Source organism: Ictidomys tridecemlineatus, chromosome 3, assembly GCF_052094955.1.
Source record: "Ictidomys tridecemlineatus isolate mIctTri1 chromosome 3, mIctTri1.hap1, whole genome shotgun sequence".
Classification (NCBI taxonomy): Eukaryota; Metazoa; Chordata; class Mammalia; order Rodentia; family Sciuridae; genus Ictidomys; species Ictidomys tridecemlineatus.
In genome coordinates, this window is record NC_135479.1 from 26,678,956 (window position 1) to 26,694,345 (window position 15,390).

Below are 15,390 nucleotides of genomic sequence, written 5' to 3' on the forward strand. Positions count from 1 at the left end.
ATGGGGTTCTCCTGGGGAATGAGATAAAAATATGGAACATTAGTTCCTGGCACTTGATTGGCATGCAGCAGAAGCTAGTTTCTTTCTCGTTGCTTGTCTGCAATATCAAGGAAGGCAGGAATAGCAGACAGCAGTATCTCTGAATGTGGATGCAGGGAGTTTGTGCTCTTTGCATATGGTGATACAGTGAAACCAGACCTGCCTTCTTCAAATGTCTGCTGTGGCTTCACCCAATATGCCTTTGGGTCTGTTTAGATTAGGGGTTGGCAAACCACGGCCCATGGGTCAAATCTGGCCCACTGCCCATTTTTTGTAAGTCATGCTTGTTCGCTGACATATTATCTGTGGTTCAGCAATGCAGCTGAGTGGTTTTGACAGTCGGCATGATCCAGAAAGCCTAAAGGAGTTACTATTCAGGCACTTATAGAAAAAGTGTGCTGACCCCTGGTGTAGAACATCATTGCCTTCTCAGGTGGGAGGAAATTCAGAGTGGGGACTCAGAGAATCAGGAGAGGAAACTCTCAAAAGCTTAAAGAAGAGAAGATTTGGGGAGAAAATAGCACTTTCTAGAGAAAAGAAGGAAAAGAATAAAGGGAGAATATAGACTTTCCACAGACCCGGTAAGAGCCCCAAAAGACTAGCCAGAAAATATTAGGAGATCGATAAATCTGCTTCTTTTAATTCCTTTGTCTCTGTGGGGGGATGCAAAGCCGTTTGCAGAGATTATGAGAAAATATGTGTTGAATGTCTGGCAAGAGGCCAGGTCTCAAGATGGTCCTTCTGAAAGCCTGGCTGGCGACAGGACTCTCATCTCCTATTTGTCTTCTCTGCCTCTGAGCGCTGACTTTAAGACCTGGAACTCCATGCTTCTTGCAAATCCATCATCCTCCATAGCCAATTGGTCCCCAGGCTTGGTATGCTCTGACTTTTAAATATTCTTCCGGTCTATCCCTTCTTTTCCATCTCCAGTGCCTCAGTCCTAGTTCATGTCTCACGATCTCTCCAGGATTACTATAATAATATATGCCTGTCCATCTGTTCACCCATCTGCCCATCTGTCCATCCATCCATCCCCCATCCAGTTGTACCTGACAGAGTACCTGACATGTGCCATGTTACTGAGCTAAGCTCTGGGATACGATGCTGAACACGACACAGCCTTTGCCTCCAAAGCCTCATTAACCCTAATGGCCTTTCCTAACTGCATTTCCTACTTCCAGCCCTATTCAGGTTCTCCTTCCTTCCTGTTTTCAGGGTTATCTTTTAAAAAGCACACATTTGATTCTAACTATTGCCCTAGTTAAAACTTCCCATCACCTATAGGACAGGGACCAAAAGTTTTTGATGAGGCAATGAAACTCCTTTGCAAATTGATTCCCACTGACTTTCCCAGATTTTTCTCCCAGACACCAAAATTTTAGTGAATAACTCCTAGTTCTTTCTTGTTCGAGATTAGCAAGAGGTTTCACATTGCCTAAGGGAAAGTAACTCGAGGCTCTGCAACAAGGAAGGCCTGAAACCTCAGTGCTTTAACACAATACAATTTGATCAACTGCTTTTACTCTGTCCAGTGTGATGTTTCTGGTTGGGCAGCTTCCCTGGGAAGCTCTCCTCCATGCGACGACTCAGGGATCCAGGCTCTTCACACTTCCAAAGAGCCTGCTTTCAAGTTCATCCTGGAGTCATCCAGCCAGCAGATGAGAGGAAGAAGTGCATAGAGGGATACTCAGGAGGTTTTAGGAGCCATATCTTCTATCACTCTGGCTTATTTTGTTGGTGAGGACTCAATTATGTGGCCCCACTAACTGGAATGGAGGCTAAATATATATATATATATATATATATATATATATATATATATAGATATAGATATAGATATAGATATAGATATAGATATATATATATAGATATAGATATAGCTTAACTGTGTGCCCAAGAGGACCAAAAAAAAAAAAAAAGGTTTGATGGACAAAACATGGTCTTTGTTATTCACATCTTTATGTCTTTGTCTTTGCTGTTTCCTCTGCCTGGATTCTCTATCCCCTGCTTCTTTAGGCATGTGAACATTCACTTATGCTTTGAGGCTCAGCATAAATATCACCAGTCCTAAGAAGCATTTTCTAGCCCCACAGGAGCGACAGTCTATCTTTTTGCTTCCATGTACTTTGTCTCTTGTTAACAATTATCAGATTTTTCTATAAGCCAGACCCAGTTCCAAGCAGTTTATATGTGTTGGCTCTTTTTTTTTTTAAATTGGTGCATTATAGTTATACTTATTTGTGGGGTTAATTTGGCATATTCATAAATGCATATAACATATTTGCTTCTTTTCAATCCCTAGTACTATCCCCTTTCCCCTGATCCCTTTCTTCTACTCTACTGGTCTTCCTTCTATTAACTTATTTTTAAAAATGATGCATTAGCCAGGCATGGTGGGGCACACCTGTAATCCCAGCAGCTTTCAAGGCTGAGGAAGGAGGATCAAAGCCGGCTTCAGCAAAAGAGGGAGGCACTAAGCAACTCAGTAAGATCTTGTCTCACTGGGCTGGGGATGTGGCTCAGTGGCTGAGTGCCCCTGAGTTCAATCCTCGTTACCCCCACCCCCCTGCCAAAAAAATGATGCATTATAGTTGTACACAAAAAGTGGAATTTATTGTGACATGTTCATACATGCATGTGACATAGTCTGGTCAATTTCATTCCACAGTTCCTCCCCCTTTCCACCCCTCTTCTCTTTCCCCTTGGTCCCCTTTCTCTATTCCACTGTTCTCCCTTCTATACTCATGAGAGTCCCCTTCTAAAATCATTATTTTTCTCTAGCTTCCTCATACTGCCTTGACTCTTTATGAATTTATTACCCCAATTCAAAGATGAGGAACCTGAGGCTTACAAGATAAAAACCAGTGTCCAAGGGTTTTATTTTTATTTTATGTCATAGTCCATTGGACTGATTCGTTTTCTAGTCTGTCACTCCTAGATTACCTCAAAATCCTCAGAGGCAGGAGCCTGGTTTGATTCCTCTTCTATGCGTGAAACATGACATGTCCTTAGAATTACGTATCATACAAAGAAATGTTGCTATTCAATATGTTAATATAGTTATTGATTGGTGAATTTGTTTTAGACTAATCTATAATGGGGAATATTCAACAAATACTGATTCCATGGTTGTCTTAAGAACTTGAGTCATTGGCCAGTGATGGATGGCTCATTCTTTTAGAATGAGGACATGACCAGCTGGACATCCCAGTGGTATTTGCTGATCTTGCAGCAGAAACCTGCTTCTGACATAGCACTTACCCTGCAAGCTGTTCTCTCTTGGTCATCATGGGCTTCCGATGATCATGTTTAAACGGCTGGGCTGCATGGGGATCCATCACATGCCAGGCTTAGACATGCTTGCTCCAGACCCCAAGACTTGAGACAGACTGGAAGTCACATGCCTTGAAAGTAGAAGGGGGACAAATAAATAAATATCATTGATGATGTCAAATTTGTAAAGTCACACAAAGGACACCATTTAAACGCTGGACAATCAGAGCACGTATGTTGGGAGGGAGTGATTGGAAGTAAACTAACCTAAGACTTTTATCTTGTTCAAAGATGGATGAGTTGAAGATATAACACAACATTAGACTTTATTATGCTAAGTATTTTTTGGTAAAATTTCAAGGGTAGTACAAAGTAATTAAAAACAGAAAGATAACTTTTAAGCAAATAGAGAGAAGTGGAATTTACTGTGAAACCTTAGTAAGAAAATTGGAAGTTTGCTAACTTTGCTACAATGTGTAGACAGAAAGATTTAATTTGGGAAGATTTACTGGTCATTTGTAAAAGGTCTGTGTATAACACCTGCTCTCAACTTGTCCCCAACCTTTTAAAAACCCAGATGTTTTTGCTACGTCTGTATTTATATATAATTGAAACTGCTGAATACTTTCTTTAAAATAGCTAGACTTTCTAGGTATTCTAAAATGCCTGGTATATATTAGAAGTAGAAGTAACATATAACACATTTTGTAAATTTCTTTTTGTTAAATTTTTTTTGGGGGGGCAATAGCCAACCCCCATTGAGTAGTATGCAGCTGTGGGCTGGTTCTCTGGAGCGCCATGCAAGTACATGATGAGTCAAGAGTTGTTCCTCCTGTCTGTGGATTTTGTTTCACTTTGCTGTGTACATAGTGTATATAAAGGACAAACAAGTCCTAATCTACATGTAATCTTTCTAGGTGTTTAAGAGGTTGCCAGTGTATGACAAAAGTAGAATCAGTAAACGGTAAACAATTTTTGTGCGTTTTGTGTAAAAATTCCTGGGAAGTATTGTCTTCTGAAAACTTATAGTCCACGGAGTCAGTGAGGAGCCAGAATGCTCATATTTTTAAGACATTTTCAAATTAGAACTATTGTCACATGTGTGCAGTTTATTCAAAACTATCATGTACTGCCGCAGTCTGGCTGGGCACAATTCAGGAGCCACTTGTCAAAAGAAACGAACTTTATTTTGAGAACCACACAGGCCAAACAAAACAGCTCCTCAGGAAAAACCCTCAGAGCCCAACTGCCCACTTTCGGCTTCCCACAAGCCTCTCACACCAAAAAACAAGCCTCTCCCACTCCCACAATCCTCCTGCTCTTGAGGCCGATTGGCTAGGTTGTGTGGGCGGAGCCAAAGAAGTCCCCCAATGAGCAGCTCCGTGTTCTGAAAGGGCAGGGAAACAGCCCAATGAGCATCACCGCAGAGGAGCCAATCAGCTAGATGTTGCTGGGGCTGCTGTGAGCCAATCATCAGCTGGAAGTCTGAAAGGGCGGGAAAACAGCTCAGAGCATCTCCAATGAGCATCACCGCAGAGGAGCCAATCAACTAGATGTTGCTGGGGCCGCTGTGAGCCAATCATCAGCCAGCAGCTGGAAGTTTGCTGGCAGCTGGAAGTTTGCTGGGGCTCCTTCGCTGTGGCTCTCAACAATGTACATAGTGGACAAAGTGAGTCCTTACTTGAAACATCTAGTCTTTCTAGATGTTTAGATGTGCTGATGTATGTTGAATATAGAGGTAGTAAAATATCACTTTGTAAATATCTTTTTGACAAAATTCATATGAAATATTGTCTTTTGGGAATGGAACTGTTAAACCACCCCGGCGAGCCAGTATAGTACTATCTGTACTTGTTTGGTGATGTGGAGGAGGTGAGAGGGACACAATTTCAAAAGGTAATATGTTAGTGTGTTCAAACTTGGACATATTCAGACATCAGTTTTCTGCATTTTGTTTTGCTGTGTGTAGAGTGTAAAAAAATGGACAAATGAGTCCCAAATTTGCAACATACACTTTCTAGATATTTCAGGGGAGGGACACTGGGTAATTTAAAAAAGACTTGAAATTTCCTCATGTTCAGAATCTGAGAAATCAGAAGGGGCCCAATGTTAATATCCCAAGTGGTGGGATTTGTGTTCTCTTTCCCCCAAACCTAGTCTCCTTCTGGAACTTTGTTGTTAATGGTTTAGTGTTTAACTTTCAGGACCTTTTCCTACATATGCAGATACACGTTTCCATGGAAATCTGTGGTTTTAATTTGCAAATTTTACATGCATGGAATACTGTACACAATTTTTTTGTTTTTGTTTTTGTGCTACTAGGAATTGAACCCAGTGGTACTTTACCACTGAGCTACATCTCCAGTCCTTTTTAAAAAACTTTTAATTGAACCACTGAGCTACATCTCCAGTCCTTTTTAAAAAACTTTTAATTGAATCAAAGTCTCACTAAGTTGTTGGTGGTCTTGCTAAGTTGTCCAGGCTGGCCTTGAACTTGTGATTTTCCTGCCTTAGCCCCCCAAATCACTGAGATTATAGACACGTGCCACAGTGCCTGGCTTGCAATTTGTATTTCTGATTCTCAAATCTATGCTCTCTGCAACCATGCTGAACTCTTTTTTTCTTGGTATTGGGAATTGGACCCAGAGATCTCTATCATTGAGCTACATCCTTAGCTCTTTGTTTTTATTTAGTGAGATACAGTCTCACTAAGTTGCCCAGTCTGGCTTTGAATTTATGATCCTCCTGCCTCAGCTTCCTGAGTTGCTATGATTACAGGCATGCAACACTGTGCTCAGCTTTGTACGTAAATTGCGACTGACTTTTTTTTTTTAATAGTCTGTTTCAGTGATTTTTCCATGTTAGTTTGTATAGATCCATTCATTCTTTTAAAAGGCTGTATTGTTTTCTCGGCATAGAGGTCCTATTCTTCTGTCTCATACTCAAGGTTTCTAAATCCAAATGCAGAGCTGTTTCCCTGGCAGCCAGTGGGAGCTATGAGAGCCCTCATCCTCCCCTCCTCACATCTCCCACTGACCCCAAAGCTAAAGTTTCTCCTTTTATTTCCCCCAGCATCTGGGTCTCATGTAGGTTAAACTCTTCCTCTGGCACTCAGCCACGCTATATCTTTGAGATGCCACCTGCCTCCATTTCATGGGAACAAAGAGCTTGGTATCTGCACCCTTGTTCCTGAAGAGAGCCTCCACCAGGGAAGGAGTTGAGAATTCTATTCAGGTCACACTGACTCATGGCATGCCCTCATGGCCATGGGATTCTGAATAGACACATTATATTTGGAATGTTCTCGTTTAAGTCGACCATTCCTGTTTCCATTTCTTTATCCCTTAGTCTACTAACAGAGGACAGAGAGAGGGAGAGTGAGGGCAGGGAGATTAGTGCTTACTGGAAAAATAAAAAGAAAAGTATTTGAAAAAGGATTTCATGATTTGGAAAAAAAATACATTTATTATTTCAGCACTTGAAAGAGATGTGAAGGTTACAACAGATTTGTCCCAACTGCATGTCTCCATGTGGACAGTGGCACAGGTTACTTGTAACAGTGCCAGTCAAGGAGATGATATTTTGGCTGAAAATAATTGGAAGGTCTAAGTGAACCATGGAACGAGGGCTGTTGAGGAACCACTGGCTTCTCCACCCACATGCTAATGGGAGAGTTGTGTGGGTTTATTTAATTGAAACAGCCAGAGTGGAAAATTCTGAAAACCTGCTGCTTCTATTTATTCTCTGTGTTTCTATGGAGAAAGAGACAAGCTCTGAGTGGTGATCCTTTTAAAGAAGGATATATGGGGAAAACAGCTTCCCGGTGGTCAGGGAGGAACTCAGCTTGGGTGGAGCAGGGTGACTGCATGTGAGGAGTGCTGTCTGGTTTTGGGAAGGGGAGGAAAATGGAACTTATGTCCCCTTGAGTTTTATTAATTGTAATGATAATGATAGAATAAAAGCTTACAGTTTTTTTTTGAGCACCTACTGTATTTTATTCACTGTCTCCATCCTCAGGCATCAATGAGGTAGGTAGAGCAGAACTGTTATTCTTAATTTTACTATGGAAGCTCAAAGAGGTGAAATGAATTGCCTGAGGTCATACAGCTGAGAAAGGAAAGTAACCAAATAAGATAGGTCAGTGTCCCTGAAACTTTTGCTTTTAACACCTAAGCTTTATGGCTACAGATAGAGATCTCTAAATCAAGGAGAAGCAGGTGCAGAGGGGCAGAGAGGGATCAGATTGAACTGATAACAAGATTATCAGCCTTTATTGTAAGCTCTGTGAGCAGAGCTCTTTCTAGGGGCTGGTGTGCTTTGTTCAGAGGCCATGTGTTGGGTAGACCCCAAAATGACTACAGTTAGGTTCCCTCTCCTAAACTTCTGGTGGGCTGTCTTTAGTGTGTAGTCAAGGTCACAAACTCTTTGATTCAGCATATGTTCTCAGGGTCATAACCATTTGCTTGTGAGCATGCACCACTGATGTGACCTGTTGGTCGTGTGCCTTCTTTGTCTGGCCTGCATATAAAAAAGGTCTGTGGAATAGATTCAGGGGGCTAACAGGAACTGGCTGCGGGCTGTCCAGGGGCTATGCTGTCTCCTAATAAAGCATGTCTACTGTCCCACCTGCATCTTGCATCTTCTTCCACCTGCAGGGATCCCAGAACTGTTTCCGGGGGTCTGCCCCGACATGACACTATGGGTCAGGATTCTTCAGAATTCTCCTTTTTTCTTTTTTGTGGTCCTGGGGATCGGACCCAGGACCTTGCTGGCCATGCATTCTACCACTGAGCCTACCCTCAGCCTCACTTTCTCAGGTGTCAGGGCACCAGAACCATCGGCCTCTTGAAAAGGAGCATGAGGCCATCCTGGGGTCAAAGGAACACTCTCCTTCAGGGGGGTCTGAGATCCTGCAGCAGGGGGTCACAATATAGGAGAGGAGACAAGGTCTTATTTGGAAGGCTCAAATCTGAAGGGAGGGAGGACAAAAAAAGCGCAGGAGTTGCAAGACCTTGGGATGTGGAGCAGGCAGTTCTGAGGTTATGAATGGAGAGTCCATGTGAAGGCCTTCCGTATAAGTCAGTACCTTCCATGGAAGGCCTTATGTCAGGATTTCCAGTAGGAAATAGAACACTCAAAAAGGTATACTTGAAGAGAGGGGAGATAGGGTTATTTACAGAGGTGTGGGGGAAGGATTATGGAATCGAGAAAGCATAGTGAAGCACCCAGGGCCTGGCAAGAGTGGGAGGCTGTTAGTATCCTTATTCCCGAAGAGGTGAGTTCAGTGTTGCCAGAGCTGCATAAGAGCCATGGAAGATGGGTGGTGGCCGTAGAGAAATGCAGGCACTGTCACACTGAAAAGGCAGGGAGGAACTGAGGGTGGGCTGGGCAGGGGGAATTCATACTCTTACCTTACTCTCCTCAAGTCTTCCCATCTTCTTCTGGTACCTCTATTGGATGGACACAGTCAAAGCCAGAGATCAAGGTCAGCTTTTCTACAGCAGGTTAAAGAAGGACATGAAATGGATCTGGGCTGAGGAAGGGGTAATGACAGAGGCAAATAGATTTTTGTTCATTTATTTTTTTCTCAAGCAGTTTTGTGTCCAATTAGGATGATTTCTAATGGTGCTTTTAATATTGAGGTTCTGCTCCAGGTTTCATTGCTGAACACATGCCTCATTGTCCCTGGGGAGACTCACCAAAGTCCACAATGACTGAATTATTCTCCACAGCCTGGAACACTGATGGAATTCTCTCTTCTCCCTTCCCATCCTCCCATGCACCTGCCCCAATTCCTTTTCCAGCGGCTCTGGTCTTGTCTGCATTCATACAGGAGTGAGGCTACCAGTCCACCACCTTGTACCTAAGTGCCTTGGTGGAGCCTGTGTGCCTTTTGTCATTTGTAAATGAAAAAAGAAAAAAAAAAAACCAGTACAAAGATGCTCTTGATGTCCTGTTAGAATTGTCAGTTAGGAGAGCCAAAAATACTCCTTTTTGTGTCAGCCAGTTTTGGGTGGCTGTTCAAAAGTCACTCATACTGCAAAAGTCCCATGTGATGCATAAATCTTACTAGCTAGATCTTACTGTAGTTACTGGTTATGTCTCATCATCCTTACTACATGTGAGCTCTTTGAGTGTCAGGACTCTTTTTATATCTCTGTATTCTTAGTACAGTGTCTGCTACATGGTAGGTGCTCAAGACATGCTTGCCGAGGTGGTCTGACTTCATTTCCAGGCAAGGGAATGACTCTTATAAAGACACTAACATAAAGTTGATGATCCAGGATAACATGCCGGTACCTTAGAGGAAAAGAAATTGCAAAGTAGAGTGAAAAAAATTCAGGGCATAGTTCTGATTGGCTAGGCTGAGTCCAATGCCCATCTCTTCTACCAATCACAGAGCCAGAAAGTTTCATGCTTCATTCTGCACCAGTTACCAGAAGAAATGAAGGAAAGTCTCCTGGGAAAACAAAAACCATGTATTCTGATACTTTTGACTATTTCAGTCAGTCTGGAGCCAGTGTCTATATCTTGTTTTTCACATATAGCATTGCAAAGATTGCACACTCGAGAGGTAGATTGGGGTTTGTTCTAAGGGACCACATAATGCTACAGGTGAGAAGAATGTTCTTAAACTGGCTGAAAAAACAGGAGGTACATAGACTAATTCTGAATGCATTCTGGACATTCAAGCAATTATACTTTAAGGCAGTGGTTTTCAAACTGTGGTCTGGGGATCTCTGGGGGATTCTGAGACTCTTCCAGAGGGTCCTCAAGGTCAAAGCTATTTTCATGGTAATATAAGACATTATGTGCTTATTTTGCTCTCTTTCTCTCACAGGTTTATAGCAGAGTGAAATGTTCCTGGAGTTGGCTGCCATGTGATAAGCTACTGACTGAATGCAGAAGCCAGTCATCAGAGAGGTCTTCAAAAATGCAGAATAGTATCATTCTCTATTTTCTTTTGCTTTTTTTTCTTATATACTCTTTTATTTATTTTTTATTTTTTAAAAAATTTTTATTGTTGGTTGTTCAAAACATTACATAGTTCTTGATATATCATACTTCACACTTTGTTTCAAGTGGGTTATGAACTCCCATTTTTACCCCGTATACAGATTTCAGAATCACATCGGTTACACATCCATTGATTTACATATTGACATACTCATGTCTGTTGTATTCTGCTGCCTTTCCTATCCTCTACTATCCCCCCTCCCCTCCCCTCCCCTCTTCTCTCTCTACCCCATCTACTGTAATTCATTTCTTCCTCTTGTATTTTTTCCCTTTTCCCCTCACTTCCTCTTGTGTATGTAATTTTGTATAACCCTGAGGGTCTCCTTCCATTTCCATGCAATTTCCCTTCTCTCTCCCTTTCCCTCCCACCTCTTGTCCCTGTTTAATGTTAATCTTCTTCTCATGCTCTTCATCCCTACTCTGTTCTTAGTTGCTCTCTTTATATCAAAGAAGACATTTGGTATTTGTTTTTTAGGGATTGGCTGGCTTCACTTAGCATAATCTGCTCCAATGCCATCCATTTCCCTGTGATTTTGTCATTTTTTAATGCAGAGTAATACTCTATTGTGTATAAATGCCACATTTTTTTTTATCCATTCATCTATTGAAGGGCATCTGGGTTGGTTCCACAGTCTTGCTATTGTGAATTGTGCTGCTATGAACACCGATGTAGCAGTATCCCTGTAGAATGCTCTTTTTAGGTCTTTAGGGAATAGACCGAGAAGGGGAATAGCTGGGTCAAATGGTGGTTCCATTCCCAGCTTTCCAAGAAATCTCCATACTGCTTTCCAAATTGGCCGCACCAATTTGCAGTCCCACCAGCAATGTACAAGTGTACCCTTTTCCCCACATCCTCGCCAGCACTTGTTGTTGTTTGACTTCCTAATTGCTGCCAATCTTACTGGAGTGAGATGGTATCTTAGGGTGGTTTTGATTTGCGTTTCTCTGACTGCTAGAGATGGTGAGCATTTTTTCATGTACTTGTTGATTGATTGTATGTCCTCCTCTGAGAAGTGTCTGTTCAGGTCCTTGGCCCATTTGTTGATTGGGTTATTTGTTATCTTATTGTCTAATTTTTTGAGTTCTTTGTATACTCTGGATATTAGGGCTCTATCTGAAGTGTGAGGAGTAAAGATTTGTTCCCAGGATGTAGGCTCCCTATTTACCTCTCTTATTATTTCTTTTGCTGAGAAAAATACTTTTTAGTTTGAGTAAGTCCCATTTGTTGATTCTAGTTATTAACTCTTGTGCTATGGGTGTCCTATTGAGGAATTTGGAGCCTGATCCCACAGTATGTAGATCGTAGCCAACTTTTTCTTCTATCAGACACAGAGTCTCTGATTTGATATCAAGCTCCTTGATCCATTTTGAGTTAACTTTTGTGCAAGGGATTCAGTTTCATTTTGTTGCATATGGATTTCCAGTTTTCCTAGCACCATTTGTTGAAGATGCTATCCTTCCTCCATTGCATGCTTTTAGCCCCTTTATCAAATATAAGATAGTTGTAGTTTTGTGGATTGGTTTCTGTGTCCTCTATTCTGTACCATTAGTCCACCCGCCTGTTTTGGTACCAGTACCGTGCTGTTTTTGTTACTATTGCTCTGTAGTATAGTTTGAAGTCTGGTATCGCTATACTGCCTGATTCACACTTCCTGCTTAGCATTGTTTTTGCTATTCTGGGTCTTTTATTTTTCCATATGAATTTCATGATTGCTTTCTCTATTTCTACAAGAAATGCTGTTGGGATTTTGATTGGCATTGCATTAAAGCTATAGAGAACTTTTGGTAATATCACCATTTTGATGATGTTAGTTCTGCCTATCCATGAACAGGGTATATTTTTCCATCTTCTAAGATCTTCTTCTATTTCTCTCTTTAGGGTTCTGTAGTTTTCATTGTATAAGTCTTTCACCTCTTTTGTTAGGTTGATTCCCAAGTATTTTATTTTTTTTTGAGGATATTGTGAATGGAGTGGTTGTCCTCATTTCCATTTCAGAGGATTTGTCACTGATATACAGGAATGCCTTTGATTTATGTGTGTTGATTTTATATCCTGCCACTTTGCTGAATTCATTTATTAGCTCTAATAGTTTCTTTGTAGACCCTTTTGGGTCTGCTAGGTATAGAATCATGTCATCTGCAAATAGTGATAATTTAAGTTCTTCTTTTCCTGTTTTTATGCCTTTAATTTCTTTTGTCTGTCTAATTGCTCTGGCCAGTGTTTTGAGAACTATGTTAAACAGAAGTGGTGAGAGAGGACATCCCTTTCTTGTTCCATATTTTAGAGGGAATACCTTCAATTTTTCTCCATTCAGAATGATGCTATCCTGAGGCTTAGCATAGATTGCTTTTACAATATTGAGGTATGTTTCTGTTATCCCTAGTTTTTCTAGAGTTTTGAACATAAAGGGATGCTGTACTTTGTCATGCTTTTTCTACATCTATCGAGATGATCATATGGTTCTTATTTTTAAGTCTATTGATGTGGTGAATAATATTTATTGATTTCCGTATATTGAAACAGCCTTGCATCGCAGGGATGAATCCTACTTGATCATGGTGCACAATTTTTTTTGATATGTTTTTGTATCCGATTCCCCAGAATTTTATTGAGGATTTTTGCATCTAGGTTCATTAGAGATATTGGTCTGTAGTTTTCTTTCTTTGAAGTGTCTTTTTTAGGTTTAGGAATCAGGGTGATGATGGCCTCGTAGAATGAATTTGGAAGTTCTTCCTCTTTTTCTATTTCCTGAAATAGCTTGAAAAGTATTAGTTCCTCTTTAAAGGTTTTGTAGAACTCTGCTGTATACCCATCTGGTCCTGGGCTTTTCTTAATTGGTAGTCTTTTGATGGTTTCTTCTATTCCTCAATTGATATTGGTCTGTTTAGGTTGTCTATATCCTCCTGACTCAATCTGGGCAGATTATATGACTTAAGAAATTTATCGATGCCTTCACTATCTTCTATTTTATTGGAATATAAGGATTCAAAATAATTTCTGATTATCTTCTGTATTTCTGAAGTGTCTGTTGTGATATTGCCTTTTTCATCCCGTATGCTAGTAATTTGAGTTCTCTCTCTTCTCCTCTTTGTTAGCATGGCTAAGGGTCTGTCGATTTAATTTATTTTTTCAAAGAACCAACTTTTAGTTTTGTCAATTTTTTCAATTGTTTCTTTTGTTTCGATTTCATTAATTTCAGCTCTGATTTTAATTATTTCTTGCTTTCTACTTCTTTTGCTGTTGTTTTTCTCTTCTTTTTCTAGGATTTTGAGATGAAGTATGAGATCATTTATTTGTTGGTTTTTTCTTTTTTTAAGGAATGAACTTCAAGCAATGAATTTTCCTCTTAGAACTGCTTTCAATGTGTCCTATAGATTCCAATATGTTGTGTCTGTGTTTTCATTTATTTCTAAGAATTTTTTAATTTCCTCCTTGATGTCTTCTATAACCCATTGATCATTCAGTAACCTATTGTTCATTCTCCAAGTTATGCATGATTTTTCCTTCCTTCTTTTATTGTTGATTTTCAGTTTCATTCCATTATGATCAGATAAGATGCATGGTATTATCTCTACTCCTTTATATTGTCTAAGAGTTGCCCTGTGACATAATATATGATCTATTTTTGAGAAGGATCCATGTGCTGCTGAGAAAAAAGTGTAACTGCTTGATGTTGGGTGGTATAGTCTATATATGTCAATTAAGTCTAGGTTATTAATTGTGCTATTGAATTCTATAGTTTCCTTATTCAACTTTTGTTTGGAAGATCTGTCCAGCGGTGAGAGAGGTGTGTTGAAGTCTCCCATGATTATTGTATGGTGGTCTATTAGACTCTTGAACTTGAGAAGAGTTTGTTTGATGAACATAGCTGCACCATTGTTTGGGGCATATATATTTATGATTGTTATGTCTTGTTGGTGTATGGTTCCCTTGAGCAGCAGTAGGTAGTGTCCCTCTTTATCCCTTTTGATTAACTTTGGCTTGAAATCTATTTTATTTGATATGAGTATGGACACTCCTGCTTGTTTCTGAAGTCCATATGAGTGATATGATTTTTCCCAACCTTTCACCGTCAGTCTATGTATGTCTTTTCCTATCAAATGTGTCTCCTGTAGGCAGTATATTGTTGGGTCTTGTTTTGTGATTCATTCTACTAGCCTGTGTCTCTTAATTGGTGAGTTTAAGCCATTAACATTTAGGGTTATTATTGAGATATGGGTTGTTCTTCCAGCCATATTTGTTTATTTGTATTACTCAACATGGTTTGTTTTTCTCTTTGATTATTATTCCCTCCTTTACTGTACTACCTCTTGCTGTTGGTTTTCATTGTTATTTTCCATTTCCTCTTCCTGTAATGTTTTGCCGAGGATGTTTTGAAGAGATGGTTTTCTAGCTGCAAATTCTTTTAACTTTTGTTTATCTTGGAAGGTTTTAATTTCATCTTCCATCCTGAAGCTTAATTTCGCTGGATACACAATTCTTGGTTGGAACCCATTTTCTTTCAGTGTTTGAAATATGTTATTCCAGGATCTTCCAGCTTTCAGAGGCTGTGTTGAAAGATCAGCTGTTATCCTGATTGGTTTACCCCTAAATGTAATCTGCTTCCTTTCTCTTGTAGCTTTTAAAATTCTCTCCTTATTCTGTATGTTGGGCATCTTCATTATAATGTGTCTAGGTGTGGATCTCTTATGATTTTGCACATTCGGCGTCCTGTAGGCTTCTAGGATTTGAGATTCTGTCTCATTCTTCAAGTCTGGGAAGTTTTCTTGTATTATTTCATTGAATAGATTGCTCATTCCTTTGGTTTGGACCTCTATACCTTCCTGTATCCCAATGACTCTTAAGTTTGGTCTCTTTATGTTATCCCATATTTCTTGGATGTTCTGCTCATGGTTTCTTAACAGTCTTGCTGAGCTGTCTATGTTCTTTTCAAGTTGAAATACTTTGTCTTCATTGTCTGATGTTCTATCTTCTAAGTGTTCTACTCAGCTGGTAGTATTCTCAATTGAGTTTTTAAGTTGGTTTATTGCTTCCTGCATTTCTAGGATTTCTGTTTGTTT

General features: G+C 40.1%; 1 long non-coding RNA gene across 3 annotated transcripts in view; it reads left to right on the forward strand.

The window, feature by feature from the left end:
• Window positions 1-15,390, forward strand: part of LOC120884126 (uncharacterized) — a 132,581-nt gene that overhangs the window by 36,711 nt on the left and 80,480 nt on the right. For all 3 annotated transcript variants that reach the window (XR_013436130.1, XR_005726377.2, XR_013436129.1), the window contains exon 2: window positions 10,154-10,236. This is a non-coding gene — a long non-coding RNA (uncharacterized LOC120884126). The remainder of the gene's footprint in view (window positions 1-10,153; window positions 10,237-15,390) is intronic.